Raw genomic sequence first — 11805 nt, 5'->3', positions numbered from 1 at the left:
AGGGGAACAGTGTACCGTCAGTCAGGGAACCGTAAGGACAGGGGAACAGTGTACCGTCAGTCAGGGAGCCGTAAGGACAGGGGAACAGTGTACCGTCAGTCAGGGAGCTGTAAGGACAGGGGAACAGTGTACCATCAGTCAGGGAACTGTAAGGACAGGGGAACAGTGTACCGTCAGTCAGGGAGCTGTAAGGACAGGGGAACGGTTTACCATCAGTCAGGGAGCTGTAAGGACAGGGGAACAGTGTACCGTCAGTCAGGGAGCTGTAAGGACAGGGGAACAGTGTACCGTCAGTCAGGGAGCCGTAAGGACAGGGGAACGGTGTACCGTCAGTCAGGGAGCTGTAAGGACAGGGGAACAGTGTACCATCAGTCAGGGAGCCGTAAGAACAGGGGAACGGTGTACCGTCAGTCAGGGAGCTGTAAGGACAGGGGAATGGTGTACCATCAGTCAGGGAGCCGTAAGGACAGGGGAACAGTGTACCGTCAGTCAGGGAGCGGCAAGGACAGGGGAACTGTGTACCATCAGTCAGGGAGCTGTAAGGGCAGGGGAACAGTGTACCGTCAGTCAGGGAACTGTAAGGACAGGGGAACAGTGTACCGTCAGTCAAGGAGCTGTTAGGACAGGGGAACAGTGTACCGTCAGTCAAGGAGCTGTTAGGACAGGGGAACAGTGTACCGTCAGTCAGGGAGCTGTAAGGACAGGGGAACAGTGTACCGTCAGTCAGGGAGCTGTAAGGACAGGGGAACAGTGTACCATCAGTCAGGGAGCTGTAAGGACAGGGGAACAGTGTACCGTCAGTCAGGGAACTGTAAGGACAGGGGAAAAGTGTACCGTCAGTCAGGGAGCCGTAAGGACAGGGGTATGGTGTACCATCAGTCAGGGAGCCGTAAGGACAGGGGAACAGTGTACCGTCAGTCAGGGAGCTGTAAGGACAGGGGAATGGTGTACCGTCATTCAGGGAGCTGTAAGGACAGGGGAATAGTGTACCATCAGTCAGGGAGCCGTAAGGACAGGGGAATGGTGTACCATCAGTCAGGGAGCTGTAAGGACAGGGGAACAGTGTACCGTCAGTCAGGGAGCTGTAAGGACAGGGGAACAGTGTACCATCAGTCAGGGAGCTGTAAGGACAGGGGAACAGTGTACCGTCAGTCAGGGAGCCGTAAGGACAGGGAACAGTGTACCGTCAGTCAGGGAACTGTAAAGACAGGGGAACAGTGTACCGTCAGTCAGGGAGCTGTAAAGACAGGGGAACAGTGTACCGTCAGTCAGGGAGCTGTAAGGACAGGGGAACAGTGTACCGTCAGTCAGGGAACTGTAAGGACAGGGGAACAGTGTACCGTCAGTCAGGGAGCTGTAAGGACAGGGGAAAAGTGTACCGTCAGTCAGGGAGCCGTAAGGACAGGGGTATGGTGTACCATCAGTCAGGGAGCTGTAAGGACAGGGGAACAGTGTACCATCAGTCAGGGAGCTGTAAGGACAGGGGAACAGTGTACCGTCAGTTAGTGAGCTGTAAGGACAGGGGAACAGTGTACCATCAGTCAGGGAGCTGTAAGGACAGGGGAACAGTGTACCATCAGTCAGGGAGCCGTAAGGACAGGGGAACAGTGTACCGTCAGTCAGGGAGCTGTAAGGACAGGGGAACAGTGTACCGTCAGTCGGGGAGCTGTAAGGACAGGGGAACAGTGTACCGTCAGTCAGGGAGCCGTAAGGACAGGGAACAGTGTACCATCAGTCAGGGAGCCGTAAGGACAGGGAACAGTGTACCGTCAGTCAGGGAGCTGTAAGGACAGGGGAACAGTGTACCGTCAGTCAGGGAGCCGTAAGGACAGGGAACAGTGTACCGTCAGTCAGGGAGCCGTAAGGACAGGGGAACAGTGTACGGTCAGTCAGGGAGCCGTAAGGACAGGGGAATGGTGTACCGTCAGTCAGGGAGCCGTAAGGACAGGGGAACAGTGTACCGTCAGTCAGGGAGCCGTAAGGACAGGGGAACAGTGTACCGTCAGTCAGGGAACCGTAAGGACAGGGGAACGGTGTACCGTCAGTCAGGGAGCCGTAAGGACAGGGGAACAGTGTACGGTCAGTCAGGGAGCCGTAAGGACAGGGGAACGGTGTACCGTCAGTCAGGGAGCTGTAAGGACAGGGGAACAGTGTACCGTCAGTCAGGGAGCCGTAAGGACAGGGGAACAGTGTACCGTCAGTCAGGGAACCGTAAGGACAGGGGAACAGTGTACCGTCAGTCAGGGAGCTGTAAGGACAGGGGAACAGTGTACCGTCAGTCAGGGAGCTGTAAGGACAGGGGAACGGTGTACCGTCAGTCAGGGAACTGTAAGGACAGGGGAACAGTGTACCGTCAGTCAGGGAGCTGTAAGGACAGGGGAACAGTGTACCGTCAGTCAGGGAGCTGTAAGGACAAGGGAACAGTGTACCCTCAGTCAGGGAGCTGTAAGGACAGGGGAACGGTGTACCGTCAGTCAGGGAACTGTAAGGACAGGGGAACGGTGTACCATCAGTCAGGGAGCTGTAAGGACAGGGGAACAGTGTACCATCAGTCAGGGAGCTGTAAGGACAGGGGAACAGTGTACCCTCAGTCAGGGAGCTGTAAGGACAGGGGAACAGTGTACAGTCAGTCAGGGAGATGTAAGGACAGGGGTATGGTGTACCGTCAGTCAGGGAGCTGTAAGGACAGGGAACAGTGTACCGTCAGTCAGGGAACTGTAAGGACAGGGGAACAGTGTACCATCAGTCAGGGAGCTGTAAGGACAGGGGAACAGTGTACCATCAGTCAGGGAGCTGTAAGGACAGGGGAACAGTGTACCGTCAGTCAGGGAGCCGTAAGGACAGGGAACAGTGTACCGTCAGTCAGGGAACTGTAAGGACAGGGGAACAGTGTACCGTCAGTCAGGGAGCTGTAAAGACAGGGGAACAGTGTACCGTCAGTCAGGGAGCTGTAAGGACAGGGTAACAGTGTACCGTCAGTCAGGGAACTGTAAGGACAGGGGAACAGTGTACCGTCAGTCAGGGAGCTGTAAGGACAGGGGAAAAGTGTACCGTCAGTCAGGGAACCGTAAGGACAGGGGTATGGTGTACCATCAGTCAGGGAGCTGTAAGGACAGGGGAACAGTGTACCATCAGTCAGGGAGCTGTAAGGACAGGGGAACAGTGTACCGTCAGTCAGGGAGCCGTAAGGACAGGGGAATGGTGTACCATCAGTCAGGGAGCTGTAAGGACAGGGGAACAGTGTACCGTCAGTCAGGGAGCCGTAAGGACAGGGAACAGTGTACCGTCATTCAGGGAGCTGTAAGGACAGGGGAACAGTGTACCGTCAGTCAGGGAGCTGTAAGGACAGGGGAACAGTGTACCATCAGTCAGGGAGCCGTAAGGACAGGGAACAGTGTACCATCAGTCAGGGAGCCGTAAGGACAGGGAACAGTGTACCGTCAGTCAGGGAGCTGTAAGGACAGGGGAACAGTGTACCGTCAGTCAGGGAGCCGTAAGGACAGGGAACAGTGTACCGTCAGTCAGGGAGCTGTAAGGACAGGGGAACAGTGTACCGTCAGTCAGAGAGCCGTAAGGACAGGGGAACAGTGTACCGTCAGTCAGGGAGCCGTAAGGACAGGGGAACGGTGTACCGTCAGTCAGGGAGCTGTAAGGACAGGGGAACAGTGTACCGTCAGTCAGGGAGCCGTAAGGACAGGGGAACAGTGTACCATCAGTCAGGGAGGCGTAAGGACAGGGGAACAGTGTACCGTCAGTCAGGGAGCCGTAAGGACAGGGGAACAGTGTACCATCAGTCAGGGAGGCGTAAGGACAGGGGAACAGTGTACCATCAGTCAGGGAGGCGTAAGGACAGGGGAACAGTGTACCGTCAGTCAGGGAGCTGTAAGGACAGGGGAACGGTGTACCGTCAGTCAGGGAGCCGTAAGGACAGGGGAACAGTGTACCGTCAGTCAGGGAGCCGTAAGGACAGGGGAACGGTGTACCGTCAGTCAGGGAGCTGTAAGGACAGGGGAACGGTGTACCGTCAGTCAGGGAGCCGTAAGGACAGGGGAACAGTGTACCGTCAGTCAGGGAGCCGTAAGGACAGGGGAACAGTGTACCGTCAGTCAGGGAGCTGTAAGGACAGGGGAACAGTGTACCGTCAGTCAGGGAGCCGTAAGGACAGGGGAACAGTGTACCGTCAGTCAGGGAGCTGTAAGGACAGGGGAACAGTGTACCACCAGTCAGGGAGCTGTAAGGACAGGGGAACAGTGTACCGTCAGTCAGGGAGCTGTAAAGACAGGGGAACAGTGTACCGTCAGTCAGGGAGCTGTAAGGACAGGGGAACAGTGTACCGTCAGTCAGGGAGCTGTAAGGACAGGGGAACAGTGTACCGTCAGTCAGGGAGCTGTAAAGACAGGGGAACAGTGTACCGTCAGTCAGGGAGCTGTAAGGACAGGGGAACAGTGTACCGTCAGTCAGGGAGCTGTAAGGACAGGGAACAGTGTACCTTCAGTCAGGGAGCTGTAAGGACAGGGGAACAGTGTACCGTCAGTCAGGGAGCTGTAAGGACAGGGGAACAGTGTACCATCAGTCAGGGAGCTGTAATGGCAGGGGAACAGTGTACCGTCAGTCAGGGAGCTGTAAGGACAGGGGAACAGTGTACCGTCAGTCAGGGAGCTGTAAGGACAGGGGAACAGTGTACCGTCAGTCAGGGAGCTGTAAGGACAGGGGAACAGTGTACCGTCAGTCAAGAAGCTGTAAGGACAGGGGAACAGTGTACCGTCAGTCAGGGAGCTGTAAGGACAGGGGAACAGTGTACCGTCAGTCAGGGAGCTATAAGGACAGGGGAACAGTGTACCGTCAGTCAGGGAGCTGTAAGGACAGGGGAACAGTGTACCATCAGTCAGGGAGCTGTAAGGACAGGGGAACGGTGTACCATCAGTCAGGGAGCTGTAAGGACAGGGGAACAGTGTACCGTCAGTCAGGGAGCTGTAAGGACAGGGGAACGGTGTACCATCAGTCAGGGAGCTGTAAGGACAGGGGAACAGTGTACCGTCAGTCAGGGAGCTGTAAGGACAGGGGAACGGTGTACCATCAGTCAGGGAGCTGTAAGGACAGGGGAACAGTGTACCGTCAGTCAGGGAGCCGTAAGGACAGGGGAACGGTGTACCATCAGTCAGGGAGCTGTAAGGACAGGGGAACAGTGTACCGTCAGTCAGGGAGCTGTAAGGACAGGGGAACAGTGTACCGTCAGTCAGGGAGCTGTAAGGACAGGGGAACAGTGTACCATCAGTCAGGGAGCCGTAAGGACAGGGAACAGTGTACCGTCAGTCAGGGAGCCGTAAGGACAGGGGAACGGTGTACCGTCAGTCAGGGAGCCGTAAGGACAGGGGAACGGTGTACCGTCAGTCAGGGAGCTGTAAGGACAGGGGAACAGTGTACCGTCAGTCAGGGAGCTGTAAGGACAGGGGAACAGTGTACCGTCAGTCAGGGAGCTGTAAGGACAGGGGAACAGTGTACCATCAGTCAGGGAGCCGTAAGGACAGGGAACAGTGTACCGTCAGTCAGGGAGCCGTAAGGACAGGGGAACGGTGTACCGTCAGTCAGGGAGCCGTAAGGACAGGGGAACGGTGTACCGTCAGTCAGGGAGCTGTAAGGACAGGGGAACAGTGTACCGTCAGTCAGGGAGCCGTAAGGACAGGGGAACAGTGTACCGTCGGTCAGGGAACTGTAAGGACAGGGGAACAGTGTACCGTCAGTCAGGGAGCTGTAAGGACAGGGGAACAGTGTACCGTCAGTCAGGGAGCTGTAAGGACAGGGGAATGGTGTCCTGTCATTCAGGCTGAAGTTATAAACATTTGTAAACACGTACCAACAGATTCAAGAACAGCTTCTTCACTGCTCTTATCATATTCATGGCTCAATGTAATAGAACAAAATGCACAATATAGAGTTTCAGCTGCAGTGAAGGTGCAGAGAGAGACCAACTCAAAAAAAGGGAGGCCCATTATCTCTCCTATATCAGATTTGATCTCACTGTCTACCTTCTCCATAGCTGTAACTCAATATTCTGCGTGAAGCTGGATGAACACAGCAGGCCCAGCAGCATCTCAGGAGCACAAAAGCTGACGTTTTGGACCTAGACCCTTCATCAGAGAGGGGGATGGGGTGAGGGATCTGGAATAAATAGGGAGAGAGGGGGAGGCGGACCGAAGATGGAGAGAAAAGAAGATAGGTGGAGAGAGTATAGGTGGGGAGGTAGGGAGGGGATAGGTCAGTCCAGGGAAGACGGAGGGGTCAAGGAGGTGGGATGAGGTTAGTAGGTAGGAGATGGGGGTGCGGCTTCTGGTGGGAGGATGGGATGGGTGAGAGGAAGAACCGGTTAGGGAGGCAGAGACAGGCTGGACTGCTTTTGGGATGCAGTGGGTAGAGGGGAAGAGCTGGCCTGGTTGTGTGGTGCAGTGGGGGGAGGGGATGAACTGGGCTGGTTTTGGGATGCGGTGGGGGAAGGGAGATTTTGAAGCTGGTGAAGTCCACATTGATACCATTGGGCTGCAGGGTTCCCAAGCGGAATATGAGTTGCTGTTCCTGCAACCTTCGGGTGGCATCATTGTGGCAGTGCAGGAGGCCCATGATGGACATGTCATCTAGAGAATGGGAGGGGGAGTGGAAATGGTTTGCGACTGGGAGGTGCAGTTGTTTATTGCGAACCGAGTGGAGGTGTTCTGCAAAGCGGTCCCCAAGCCTGCGCTTGGTTTCCCCAATGTAGAGGAAGCCACACCGGGTACAATGGATACAGTATACCACATTGACAGATGTGCAGGTGAACATCTGCTTAAAATGGAAAGTCATCTTGGGGCTTGGGATAGGGATGAGGGAGGAGGTGTGGGGGCAAGTGTAGCATTTCCTGCGGTTGCAGGGGAAGGTGCCGGGTGTGGTGGGGTTGGAGGGCAGTGTGGAGCGAACAAGGGAGTCATGGAGAGAGTGGTCTCTCTGGAAAGAAGACAAGCAAACCCTGCAGCCCAAAGGTATCAATGTGGACTTCACCAGCTTCAAAATCTCCCCTTCCCCCACTGCATCCCAAAACCAGTCCAGCCTGTCTCTGCTTCCCTAACCGGTTCTTCCTCTCACCCATCCCTTCCTCCCACCCCAAGCCGAACCTCCATCTCCTACCTACCAACCTCATCCCACCTCCTTGAACTGTCCGTCTTCCCTGGACTGACCTATCCCCTCCCTACCTCCCCACCTATACTCTCCTCTCCACCTATCTTCTTTTCTCTCCATCTTCGGTCTGCCTCCCCCTCTCTCCCTATTTATTCCAGTTCCCTCTCCCCATCCCCCTCTCTGATGAAGGGTCTAGGCCCGAAACATCAGCTTTTGTGCTCTTGAGATGCTGCTGGGCCTGCTGTGTTCATCCAGCCTCACATTTTATTATCTTGGAATTCTCCAGCAGCTGCAGTTCCCATTATCACTCAATATTCTGCATTCTGTTCTGTTACCTTGATGTACTTATGTAGGGTAGGATTTGTCTGGTTAGCACACAGTACAATACTTTTCACTGTATCGTGGTACATGTGACAGTAATAAACCAAACGAGAGCTGGGTGCAGCAGACAATTGTCGACACCAGCAGAGTTGTTGGCCATGGTTGCCATTGCTGGGGTAACCTACAGCCTCTGTTTGTTTCGCCAGCGTTGACTTTTGCTGGCTGTAAATGAAAGGTCATGTTTGGAATTGCCTGGTTGCCCGCCTGTGTGTGATGTTCCCCAGGTGAACAGTGACAAAATGTGGGTATATCTCACAGGCATAGGTTTCAGAGAAGTGGCAGCCTAGAGAGGGTAAGGTTAGGTAGACTGAATGGCAGTGACTACGGTGCTAGAATATCTGAAAGGGTGGCACAGCAGCTCAGTGGTTAGCACTGCAGCCTCACAGCACAGGGACCCGGGTTTGATTCCAGCCTCGAGTCTATGTGGAGTTTGCACATTCTCCCCATGTCTGCGTGGGATTCCTCCGGGTGCTCCGGTTTCCTCCCACAGCCCAAAGATGTGCAGAGTAGGTGGATTGGCCATGCTAAATTGCCTGTAGTGTTCAGGGGTATGTGGGTTATAGGGGGATGGGTTTGGGTGGGATGCTCCAAGGGGCAGTGTGGACTTGGTGTTCCGAAGGGCCTGTTTCCACACTGTAGGGAATCTAATCTAATCTGTGGTTAGCACTGCTGCCTTACAGTGCTAGGGATCTGGGCTCAATTCCAGCCTCGGGTGACTGTCTGTGCGGAGTTTGCACATTGTCCCTGTGTCTGCGTGGGTTTCTTCCAGGAGCTCCAGTTTCCTCCCACAGTCCAAAGATGTGCAGGTTAGGGTGGATTGGCCATGCTAAATTGCTCGTAGTGTTCAGGGGTGTGTACATTAGGTCGGTTATGGGGGATGGGTCTGGGTGGGATGCTCCAAGGGGCAGTGTGGACTTGTTGGGCCGAAGGGCCTGTTTCCACACTGTTGGGATTCTAAGATAAGATATCTAAGAACGCTGGCTGGGTGCTGTGTCATCAAGTTGTGGTTGAGGGATAATGCTTGTTTGCAGACACTGGGCTGGGTGCACAGCAGCCTGTTAAAGATATGCTGGAGAAAGGGATGCCAGGCCTTTGGCCGATATCACCTGAGCAGAGGGTTGTTCCAGGAATGGCAAGCCTCGGATGGGATTAGAATCAGACAGGAGGGATGCCAATTATGGAGGAGCACATCGCCAAGTTTGGTAAGGTGTGCTGGGAAATCTCTCTGGTAAGAATCCCTTCAAAAAACTTTACACAATTGCACTCAGCCAAAAAAAGCATAAAGTTCGGCCCACCATCTCTGTCTTTAATGGGTAACCCCTAATTTTTAGACATTGAGCCCTTGTTAAGACTCCCCACCCTCAGGATTTGATATGTTTCAATCAAGTCACTGCTCACCCTCCTAAACTCCAGCTCTCACACGTTACCTTATAAGACATCCCACCCATTCCAGATATTCATCATGTATTCCCTCTCTGAACTGTGTTTGATATCCTTCCTTAAACGAGATGGCCAATATTGTGCACAGTGCTTCAGGTCCAGTCTCACTGGATAACCGAAGCATAAGCACCCAACTTCTACATTCAATTCCCCCTACAATAAACAATAATATTCTGCTTGGCTTTCCTAATTACTTGCTGTGTCTGAATACAAACCTTTCACAATTCACCCACTAGGACACCCAGAACCCATTGCATCTCAAAGTTCGGCAACCTCTTAGCATTTGGACAATATGCATTTTGAATTTTCCGACCAAACATTGGCAATTTCACGATAATAAAATGTGAGGCTGGATGAACACAGCAGGCCAAGCAGCATCTCAGGAGCACAAAAGCTGACGTTTCGGGCCTAGACCCTTCATCAGAGAGGTTTCGTAGGTGGGGAGTTCCTGGACCAAAAGGGAGAAAATGGAGTCCAGATAGGTGGAGATGAGTTCGGTGGGGCAGGAGCAGGCTGAGACGATGGGTCGACCAGGGCAGGCAGGTTTGTGGATTTTGGGAAGGAGATAGAAACGGGCCGTGCGGGGTTGGGGAACAATGAGGTTGGAGGCTGTGGGTGGGAGGTCCCCTGAGGTGATGAGGTCGTGAATGGTGTTGGAGATGATGGTTTGGTGCTCGGGTGTGGGGTCATGATCGAGGAGGCGGTAGGAGGTGGTGTCGGAGAGTTGGCGTCTGGCCTCGGCGATGTAGAGGTCAGTGCGCCATACTACCACTGCGCCACCCTTGTCTGCGGGTTTGATGGTGAGGTTGGGGTTGGAGCGGAGGGAGCAGAGGGCTGCCCGTTCTGCAGGGGAGAGGTTGGAGTGGGTGAGAGGGGTGGAGAGGTTGAGGCGGTTAATGTCTCGACGGCAGTTGGAGATGAAGAGGTCGAGGGAGGGTAGGAGGCCTGGGGGTGGTGTCCAGGAGGAGGACTTGTGTTGGAAGCGGGTGAAGGGGTCAGTGGAAGGAGGGTCTCTGATGAAGGGTCTAGGCCTGAAACGTCAGCTTCTGTGCTCCTGAGATGCTGCTTGGCCTGCTGTGTTCATCCAGCCTCACATTTTATTATCTTGGAATTCTCCAGCATCTGCAGTTCCCATTATCTCTCATTGGCAATTTCACATTTTCCATAATTTTACTCCATTTGCCAGATCTTTGCCCATTCACGTAAACCTCTTGCCACCTCCTCATGCCCTCTTGGCATCTTACTCTCCTTTCCATTTTGCCGCCATCAGATGAAGTAAAACAGTCAAACAATTCCGTTAAATGAATGGTTCTGATGAATTCTCAAACATTGAGCACACGATCCACATACAGCTTTGTGAGCAAAATATCAAGCTCACATCCAGGCTTAGCCGAGTTCTTTCAGTACAAGCTGTAAGTATGCCTTTAAGGGACAATTCAATTGATTCATCTAGTCATTTTATGAGAAGATCAGAACAAATAGAGATAACAACAGAAATTTGTGACGAAACTCAGCAGCGGCATTTGCGGAGAGGGAGTAAGGTTAAAGTTTTAAAATATTAACTCTGCTTTTTGTTCCCCATAGATATGAGTTTCACCTGCCTTTCCTGTCTTTTTTCAGGTCTCCAGCATCCATAGCTCCTTGTTTTATTTTGTTCGAAATAATAGTGACATTCGGAATGTATAAACCCTGATTTTCAACTTTGGGCACTCTTGGGACAAAGAAAAAATTGGAAAGTCATTTTTCTTCAGAAAGAAGTGAAGTGCTTTGTTATGAGAGCATAATGCCATCTTGCGGTGGTCAGTGCCATTTCATGTGCAATTCCCTTCAGAGCACCATCTACTGGCTTGTCAGGTCACTCGAAATGACTAACTGTGAACAATTGCAGCAACGTAAATCCCAAAGGAAATGTTTCCCTAGCTCAAATGGAGCGCTGACCTGCACTGTATAAATATCATCCCCGGGTAATGGTGGAGCTATTACGACACTGGCTCGACGCAGACTGAAGAATTCTGGACGCTGTCTCCATCAAACAGTCCCAGGACAGGGACAGCACGGGGTTAGATACAGAGTAAAGCTTTTATTTAGCAGTCTCCTGTGCGGCATCTTGTCAAAGGCCTTCTGGAAATCCTTTGAGCAACCTTGCTCATTTTAGTGGCTCAGCGGTTAGCACTGCAGCCTCACAGCGCCAGGGACCCGGGTTCGATTCCAGCCTCGGGTGACTGTCTGTGTGGAGTTTGCACATTCTCCCCGTGTCTGCGTGGGTTTCCTCCGGGTGCTCCAGGTTTCCTCCTACAGTCCCAAAAATGTGCAGGTTAAAGTGGATTGGCCGTGGGGAATGCAGAGTTACGGGGATTGGGTCAGTGGGCTGAAAGGCCTGCTTCCACACTGCAGGGATTCTATGATACCTCCTGAAAGAATTCTAACAGAACTGTCAGGTATGGCTCCCCTTGATGAAGCCATGCTGACTCAGTCCTATTTAACCATGCACTTCCAAGCACTCCACAATCTCACCTTTAATAATGGAATCTAACATCACACCAACGATTGAGGGTAAGGTAACTGGCCTATAGTTTCCTGTCTTCTGCCTCCCTCCCTTCTTAATTAGGGGTGTTACAATCATCATTTTCCAGTCCTCTGGGACCCTCCCTGGCTCCAGTGATTGCTAAAAGATCACCACCAACACCTCTACAATCTCCTTAGCGATCTCCTTCAGAACCCTGGGGTGTAGTCCATCTGGTCTGGGTGGTTTATCCACCTTCTGGCCTTTCAACGTCCCCAGTGATGGCCTCTACACTCACCACTGCCCCCTGACTCTCTTGAGGTTCTGCTATGCTG

The sequence above is a fragment of the Stegostoma tigrinum genome, chromosome X (assembly GCF_030684315.1).
Source record: "Stegostoma tigrinum isolate sSteTig4 chromosome X, sSteTig4.hap1, whole genome shotgun sequence".
Lineage (NCBI taxonomy): Eukaryota > Metazoa > Chordata > Chondrichthyes > Orectolobiformes > Stegostomatidae > Stegostoma > Stegostoma tigrinum.
This window is presented reverse-complemented; position numbering follows the sequence as displayed.